Source organism: Ipomoea nil, unplaced genomic scaffold (genome assembly GCF_001879475.1).
Source record: "Ipomoea nil cultivar Tokyo-kokei standard unplaced genomic scaffold, Asagao_1.1 scaffold3056, whole genome shotgun sequence".
NCBI lineage: Eukaryota > Viridiplantae > Streptophyta > Magnoliopsida > Solanales > Convolvulaceae > Ipomoea > Ipomoea nil.
The window spans coordinates 3109060-3118869 of NW_017619484.1; positions in this window are offsets into that span (position 1 = coordinate 3109060).

The following is a 9810-nucleotide window of genomic DNA, read 5'->3' on the forward strand; positions in this document are numbered from 1 at the left end:
GTGCGCAAAAGATTGGCATCAGGACATGAAGTACCAAGATGGATATCTGATCCTGTATTGACCCAATACCATCCCATATGGAACAACAATGAATTCAAGAAGATAAGTTTAATAGGAATCCAGATTGTGGATGAATAGGTCCATCATTACACTCTGCAGGTTCTACCCCTATCAGCGAACATATAAGAAGACTGGTAAGTTGTATACATTCAATTGATACAACATTCAAATAAAATTTATACTAAGTATTTTTTCTACTATTGTTGAGTAGAAAGAAAAGCTTAGAAAGGAACCTACTCATATAGAATTATTCAATGCTACACACAAACTTAAACAGGGAGGAGGATATGTATGCCAAAAAGCACAAGTAATTATAAGATTTCCTACTCATATAGAACTATTCAATACTACTTTGTTCAATCACTAAAGAGATTATCAATAATAGTGTAATTTTGATACGTGCTATTTCCCGAGTAAGTTGTGTAGTAGTTACTGAAGATGTTGCAGAGGTGTCGATTGATAACGAATCATAGATACTGCTATTGTTACTAAAATAGTTGCTCAAAATTAAAGGATGTACCGTGGATATTAAACTAAGGTAATTTTCTTCAGAAGTCTTGCATGAGCTTCTGAATATTTTCAAAATCAGTGATGCTATGAAATTGCATTTGCTAGCAGATTTTCTAATTACAGGTTGAAAGATTTATCCTTGTCAATCTTGACTACATTTAAACCAAATTAAATGATACTTGCAAGTGTGGTATGTGGTAATGTTGCAAAACTTTATAATAACGCATTACAAATGTGTGCCTGTGGTTTCTCATGAATTGTGTAGTTTATTGTCTTTCTTGTTTTTCATGTTTTTCATGTAGCATATTATTAAACAATTAAAATTGTGCCACAGAATAGATCTATTATGAAAAAGAGATATTTCTTTTTTTTTTTTTAGGAAACTATGACTCGCTTGAAGCAAACACAACCTGAAGTGACAGGAGTAGTTGTGTGGTTGGAGGCCACTGGTGGCGTGAAGAAAGGGGGTACGTTTCAGGATTTGCATTGGATACCGAACACTACTTCACCGAGGCTACGATACTCCAAAAATTAAAGATTGGGCCATCAACTTCACATGCATCTCGCAAAACTCGAATTAAGCAATTAGAGGATCAGAATCGAGTGATGCAACAATAGCACCAGGATATGCAAGAGCAAAACTGTAGTATTCGTGAGACTGTCTATAAAATGGAAGCAACATTTGCCCATTTTAGTGCACATCATAGTAATCATGATCCTAACTTGGATGGTATTCGCAGTAATAATCAGAGTCCTAACAACAATAGCTCCAATGATGATACACTATCCTCCTCCGATGATGATACACTATCTCCCACTCTGATCAAGATTACATAATGCATTATTTGAATGTTTTGAAAATGTATTTTGGATGGTGAAACAATTGCTACAATCTTATTCACATGTTTAACTAATGTTTTGACAAATGTGTTTTTTTGATGGTGAAACAATTGCTGCACCTTGATTTAAATGATTAACTAATGTTTGGTTTACTTAAATAGTTAATTACACGGTAGAATTTAATGTTGTGGTGTTGAAATTTGTATTATTGTAACAAGTCAAATTCATGTGATATTTGCAGAATTTTAAATTTTAATTTTTTCTATTAGTAAATCTTATCGACTACCCCTGGACGGTAATTCTGACCAATTACCGACCACCAATGGTAGGAAATACGCTCTCCTTATCCAATGAGGTGTTGTCTATGTTTCTAACATTCTCAAAGTCGGAATTTTCGACCACCTTGACTAGTAGACAGTAATATCGAGGGTCTTTTTTCTGAATCCATAGACTAGGCGGTAAGTTAGTCGAAAACTCTATTTCCAACAGGAAATCTTCCTTTTCCGACCACTTTTGAAAAAATTAATATTTTCAATAGTGGCTGATGGCGTGAGAACCCCGTGGGCTCGGGGCCCAAGAAGAAAGTAGATAAAGCCCAGACGAAGAAGAGAAGCCCAAGAAGAAAATGGAGCAAACCCAAAAGAGATACGGGTCAAACCGAGGAGTCGGCTCGGTCCAGAAGTCGGCGGCGAGTGTGAAATCGGCACGGGTATAGGGTCGGCCTAAAACTAGCCGTTAGCCCATTTACTACCCTATTATTACCCCACTTATTACCACTAGTCAATTATCTTATTATTATTATTATTATTATTATTATTATTATTATTATTATTATTCATAACCCCTAACATAAACACCTATTCACTACCCTCTTGAAACCACCCATAAATCCTCTACTAAATGCCCCAACGGACACTTTTTGAGGAGCTAGCTATAAGAAGGGGGGAAGACAAGAAGAAGTGGAGGATCCATTCACTCACTCATACACACATGGGAGGACTCTCCCAAGCACTCTTCCTACATACTTGAAGATTACTACCTCTCTCACACAACTACTCTCCCAAGAAGGCCTCATTCCACAATATGTCAAGAAGGCTCCATCACTCTTCCACACATGAAGAAGACTCCACCATCATTCCATCAAGAAGAATACTCCCTCTCTATGTATAAAGTATAGTTCTTTCCCTACACAATATTCCTATATATAAAATAGCCATACAATATGTACAAAAGACACCTACCAAATGCATAGTGGAATTAGGCTTGGCACCGCCCAAAAAGGCCCGTGGTTTTCACCTTTCGTTTCCACGTAAAAATCATCGAGTCATATTTCTTCTATTTTAGTAGCCTTATTATGAAAGGTGTATCCTCCAGCCAAAGGTTGTGTTGGACCTCCTTGGGCTCGAAAACCCAAAAACCATCACTGGCGCCGTCTGTGGGGATCGTGACAAAAGGTCGCGTTTGCCTCTTTGTTTGAGCAATTTCGGAAAGCGTCCGCTACGGACGGAAGATTGAGAAGGTTCACGGAGTACCGTGGACCAAGAAGAGGACTAGAAGAGAATCAAACAAAGAAAACTGCGTATCGAGGTCTACAAGAGGTAACCATTATCATCTAAAATAGATGTAGTATTTAAATTAAAATGGTTGGCGAAGAGTGGTCGGTCCATCATACTGAGGGACTCGGCCGGGAGAATCAAGAAGTCGGGACGCCGAATAAATGATTCCCCCACCACGACCTTAACGGTAGACACCGTGGTCACAATTGTTTTTTCCGTTTTTCTTTTGGTTATGCGAAAGACTTTGTTTATATTGAGAAAAGACTACCATCACAACAAGAAAATTGAGCCCGCCGACTCGACGCAAATCAATTGCAAAACGGGTTATAGTCGGCTGCCGATACAGGACATATCAGACTCGGCGCAAATCAATTGCATATCTACTGCATGTAGTAATTAAGTATATTGGAAGGGGGCATGTTTTCTTGTGAAATCACATGTGGTGGAAAAGTACGTGAAAAGGGAAAATCTAAGAAAGATGAGGAGAATTAATGATTTGCAATCCCAAGGCAGTTTGGGGGCCATTTAAACCACTATAGCGTTGTATCAAATCTAATTCGGATAAAGAAAGTTGCTGAGAAATCCGTGAATACAAAGGCACCGAGAGAATCGGGTTGGCCGACTCCCCGTCTGCCTTATGCATGCGGACACTGCCTAGGGGAAAGGCATGGAGTTAATAGGTGGCTGATGGAGATTATTTCACAAAATGTCTGAGGGAGTTAATCTGCTATATCGAGTTCTTAAAGCGACAACACAACTTCCAGACCAGCTCCACCACTGTCGACCAAGCCAGGATCGCCAAGTCGGCCAAATTTGCCGTGTCTAGGCAGATTCAACGCAAAAGCCGAACAACAGAGCAGGCTGATAACTTCTCTTGTTCCTCCCCATCAACTTGCTGCCTAGACATATGAACAAGGTGTAGTCGGCTTCAGGGAAAAAATAAGACTTACTCGTTGTTAATGGCAATACAAGCAAGGCCCAGAGTGATGAGATGTACAAATCTTTGGATGAAACTTGCAAGAAGAGAAAGAATAAGCATGGCCACTCCTAAGGAGCTCGAGACTGCCGACTCCCCTCCTCTCTGCCAAAAATAACATACTCGACACAATATTTTGAGTCACCGGAGGAGGATCCTTCTTGCCGACTCGTGTCGTCCGCCGAAGCTTCTACAATAGCCGAGACTCTTGTGGAAAAATATTTCGCCCAGTCCGCTGAGTCCGCGACCGAGGCCATCTATCCCGGCGACCTCTACTTAAACGACTTTGCCGAGTCCGCGAATGATGACGGAACGCTGAATAAGTGATCTTCCTCACTCCGTATGATGAATATGAAAAATACACGCAATTATGATACACAAAAGAAAGCAGTCCATCGGCAGTGTGTCCTCCGGGTTGTCTGGTTGTCCCTGGGCAGAAAGTTGTTGTACTAAATTTGATTATTAAGATGCTTCGCTAGAGGAAACAACGTGAGATGAGCTATCATTAGCAAATTCCAGGTTATTCAGGATGAAAAAGGGAGATTTTTAGTAGAATGGCATATCATGCGTGGCTGCTGCACAAGGAAACATTTTCTGGTTTGTACCTGTATGTGACAAAGGAGTATGCAATCTTTGTTTGTAATTAACAAGAAGAAAACTGGGATGGCTTCTCTCACCCTATCTCAAGACCTCGATTTCCAGCTGAGCTCATCCCCGTTCATTGGCGACCGACCGCCTGTGGCTAAGGATCGAGTGTCGACTGCGAAACACCACTCGGTCTCACCCGAACCGCCGCAATGGACCTTCAGAAAACGGAGAGGAGTCGGCCACATTCCGGCGAACAGAGGAGTAAAATCGGTCAGATCATTCTCATCGCTGGCTGCTTGAAAATCGCCGCCGATCCCCCTAGTCGGCTGAGCCTCCATCATTTTTAAGCTTCCCCGTCCTTTGAATCGACGTCATCCCCTCAATGGAGATTCATACCTGTTAGGTAAATGAAATGAATGCTTGTTAACGGGATGTCTTGCTTAATTGATTTCTTCTTGCGACGGAGTGCAACAAATTAAAGGAGAAGCCCAAAACCACTACCTGGCATCATCCGACTTGCTGGAGCATGCCACGGCCAAAAAGAGCAGGGAGTGTATGCACGAGTAAGGAGGAGAGAATCATGCTGACGGAGAAACACTTAAATAGCAGAATAGCCTGCTGCGTCGCGAGTCGGATGCCGGGTTGATCACCGTTCTCTTCTCTCGCCATCCGTCGACTGCATGTTCAGCGATAGGAACGCATGCCTCGTCGACCATCGATGCTTCAACTCGGCAGTCCATTGGGAAGACAGACTTACGGACTCCGTAGTCAAGGACTCGGCGTCTCGGCCATCCTGCGGCATGCCGCGGAGTAGGGATCCATGGAGTCAGCCTTGATTACGTTCAGAGTCGGCAAGGAAAGGACTCGGCAGTCAAGGAGTCGGTTACATCATCAAAGCCGGAGTCGGTGCACCTCCAGGGACGTCAGCTTCGGGTTCTACCACCCACTATCACCGCCGACAACCTGCATTCAGCTGTTGGTTTACGATCATCTTATATCACAGAGGGTTCCTCTTCAGCCGCATTGAATAATCCTTCTACAAATTCAATTTCGGCTCCATCTTTGGCGATAGGATGATGAGAATGGAGCTCCAAGTAATTCGCGCTCCACTTTCAACCGGGTCAAGTCGCCACCTCGCACTCCGTTGCTAGTCTTGCACGATGCTAGGATTGCGCGATGTCCAGTGCTAAGCCTGCGCGATGCTACTGCCACCTGAGGCGACCCGCCTGACTTCCGCCACCACACCCCTTGTCTGCATCAAGCTTGCATTCATCAATATTCGCCACTCGGCAACCAACAAGCTAAGGAAGCAATCGGCGGAGTTTTTGAGTTACAGTTTTCGCCATTGGAAAACTATAACGGAGCACCGAGGGTCAACGAAAGGTGAGTTCTGTTGCTGAGTGGGCAGTCGGAGCATTCGCAAATCACTCTGGCGGCAAGGGGAGCTCGAGGGGATATTTTATCGTTTGGTGCATACTGCCTTATGTAAAGGCCATGTATCCCCCTAATACATGGCAAGAGGAGGTGTGTTGGAGTTACTGAGTGATCAAAAACAATCGCGAGCAGTCGGCCACCAGGCTTCAATGTAGTCGGCCACTTTACAACAAACAAGGGAGTGGTGAAACAGACCAGACTATCCCACCACTATCACGAGCAAAATCAAGCGAGGGGATTGATGCGGTGTATTCGAATCACGAAGATATTGTTCTCAGAGAGGATAACAGCAGTTCTCTGGCCAGGATATCAGCTTCTAGGCCGCCATGCAGATCTTTCACGGTTGACGAATACGCAAAAGAAATAAGTCAACTATTGAGTTGGACTCGGATACCGCCTCTCTTTCCGACTATTCTCACATCGGACTCGGACAATAAGTATGGAGATGCTCGCTGGACACATGATTCCGGATGGCTTCTAAAAATTCATATAAAAGCCTTCTATAGAAGAACGTGAACTTGCGAGTTGTGAGGGTGAAAACTCTAACTGCTTATGATGAAAAGACAAAGCTTATAGGGAAGACACAAAACAAGGCTCCGGCTTGTGAGAGACGATAAGAATATTGCGATCTAGACATGGCAAATAGTGATCTCAGCATAGCAACACAATCAGATCCTTTGAGGATTACCCGTACGCAACTCCGAGCAATCGCCAAGCGACCATGTACTGCCCAGTCACAGCCAACCCCTGCTCCATATAGTTTTGAGCGTACGGTCTTCATCACCGAATAACTGTAAGGGAACAGTGTTCATCATCAAGAAAGGATGCTAGCAGAGGTGATGAAGCCAAATCCACCATGCTGGAAGTAGATTCGGTCGACTCGATCGCACATTGAATGCAGAGTCCGCCGAGTCGAAGAGAGAAGAAGCTTTTGCGCAAAATCTCGCCAAATGCCCCTGTACCATAAGTGTGACACTTCTCGTAACATGCCCACAATTGTCCCAGTGCACCATCTTGAAATATGTTACGTTCAATGCCGTGGAAATGCAACAAATTTAATGGCGTAGGAATGGTAAAAGCCATAGAAGAAAATCAAGAGGCCAGGGCTCGACTCCTCTTGCCCCAACATTCATGTTTTTTCCTCATAAAAATATGCATTTGAAATTCTTGCAGCTCGGTGGGAAATACTAAGGCGTTTCAAGGCCAACTCTTGATCCTTCTGCATATTGCGGGCTTAGTTTCCAGAGGAAAACTTTTCCAAAATTTACTTGCACATGGAATTTCTCAACTACAATGGGCTATGTAAAGAGAAGAAAAAGTAAGAGCAACAACCGAGAGTCACTCGAGTTAGTAAAAGTACCAAGAGTCCAAGAAGTTTACTCAGAGAAGAAGAATCATAGACAGGAGTCGCCTCGAGCATGGACTCGGCGAGAGAAAGAGAAAAGAAACAAGGGTTCCGACCCTTAGGCGTTTCTAGAGAGAAAGAGAAAAGAAACAAGGGTTCCGACCCTTAGACGTTTCCGAGAAAAAGCCTACAGGGATCGCCTCGACTGAGGGACTCGGCGAGAAAAGAAAGAAACGACGGGGCACTAACCCTAAACTGTTTCTGAGATAGAAAAAGCCTAATGGGTCGCCTCGACCGAGGGACTCGGCAAGAAAAGATAGGAAACAAGGGCACTGACCCTTAGACGTTTCCGAGAAAAAGCCTACAGGGGTCGCCTCGACTGAGGGACTCGGCGAGTATTGAGAGAAACGACGGGGCACTGACCCTAAACTGTTTCTGAGATAGAAAAAGCCTAATGGGTCGCCTCGACCGAGGGACTCGACAAGAAAAGATAGGAAACAAGGGCACTGACCCTTAGACGTTTCCGAGAAAAAGCCTACAGGAGTCGCCTCGACTGAGGGACTCGGCGAGTATTGAGAGAAACGACGGGGCACTGACCCTAAACTGTTTCTGAGATAGAAAAAACCTAATGGGTCGCCTCGGCTGAGGGACTCGGCAAGAAAAGATAGGAAACAAGGGCACTGACCCTTAGACGTTTCCGAGAAAAAGCCTACAGGAGTCGCCTCGACTGAGGGACTCGGTGAGTATATATAGAAACAACGGGGCACTGACCCTAAACCGTTTCTGAGAAAAGAAAAAGCCTAAGGAGTCGCCTCGACTGAGGGACTCGGCGAGAAGAGAAAAGAAACAAGGGTTCCGACCCTTAGACGTTTCTAGAGAGAAAGAGAAAAGAAACAAGGGTTCCGACCCTTAGACGTTTCTAGAGAGAAAGAGAAAAGAAACAAGGGTTCCGACCCTTAGACGTTTCTAGAGAAAAGAGAAAAGAAACAAGGGTTCCGACCCTTAGACGTTTCTAGAGAGAAAGAGAAAAGAAACAAGGGTTCCGACCCTTAGACGTTTCTAGAGAGAAAGAGAAAAGAAACAAGGGTTCTGACCCTTAGACGTTTCTAGAGAAAAGAGAAAAGAAACAAGGGTTCCGACCCTTAGGCGTTTCTAGAGAGAAAGAGAAAAGAAACAAGGGTTCCGACCCTTAGACGTTTCTAGAGAGAAAGAGAAAAGAAACAAGGGTTCCGACCCTTAGACGTTTCTAGAGAAAAGAGAAAAGAAACAAGGGTTCCGACCCTTAGACGTTTCTAGAGAAAAGCGAAAAGAAACAAGGGTTCCGACCCTTAGACGTTTCTAGAGAAAAGAGAAAAGAAACAAGGGTTCCGACCCTTAGACGTTTCTAGAGAAAAGGGAAAAGAAGTCGGGGCACTGTCCCTTAGACATTTCTTAGAAGAAAAATAAGCTACCACCGAAGAGTCGCCTCGACTGAGGGACTCGGCAAATAAAGAAGGAATCAGGAGTCCGAACCCTTAAAAGTTTATTAGAGAAAGAAAAAGTTACAGTCGAGATTCACTTCGACGGCTAAAGATAGAAGGGGCTCGAAGCCGGAGGGTCACATCCACTGAAGCAGTCGGTCATATGGCAAACGAAGAGGAGTCCTGAGGATGGAGTCGTGTGAAATCTTGAATATAGAGAATGGCAGGTAATCTGGGCGTTACAAGGGTCATTCAAGGCGTCGATTCGGTAATTGAAGGAAACGGACGGTTACTACTTTTCCGAACCCAGGCTAGTGGACCGGGTATGGAAAAGTGAGGGACTAGTTGATGGGGTGAGAACCCCGTGGGCTCGGGGCCCAAGAAGAAAGTAGATAAAGCCCAGACGAAGAAGAGAAGCCCAAGAAGAAAATGGAGCAAACCCAAAAGAGATACGGGTCAAACCGAGGAGTCGGCTCGGTCCAGAAGTCGGCGGCGAGTGTGGAATCGGCACGGGTATAAGGTCGGCCTAAAACTAGCCGTTAGCCCATTTACTACCCTATTATTACCCCACTTATTACCACTAGTCAATTATCTTATTATTATTATTATTATTATTCATAACCCCTAACATAAACACCTATTCACTACCCTCTTGAAACCACCCATAAATCCTCTACTAAATGCCCCAACGGACACTTTTTGAGGAGCTAGCTATAAGAAGGGGGGAAGACAAGAAGAAGTGGAGGATCCATTCACTCACTCATACACACATGGGAGGACTCTCCCAAGCACTCTTCCTACATACTTGAAGATTACTACCTCTCTCACACAACTACTCTCCCAAGAAGGCCTCATTCCACAATATGTCAAGAAGGCTCCATCACTCTTCCACACATGAAGAAGACTCCACCATCATTCCATCAAGAAGAATACTCCCTCTCTATGTATAAAGTATAGTTCTTTCCCTACACAATATTCCTATATATAAAATAGCCATACAATATGTACAAAAGACACCTACCAAATGCATAGTGGAATTAG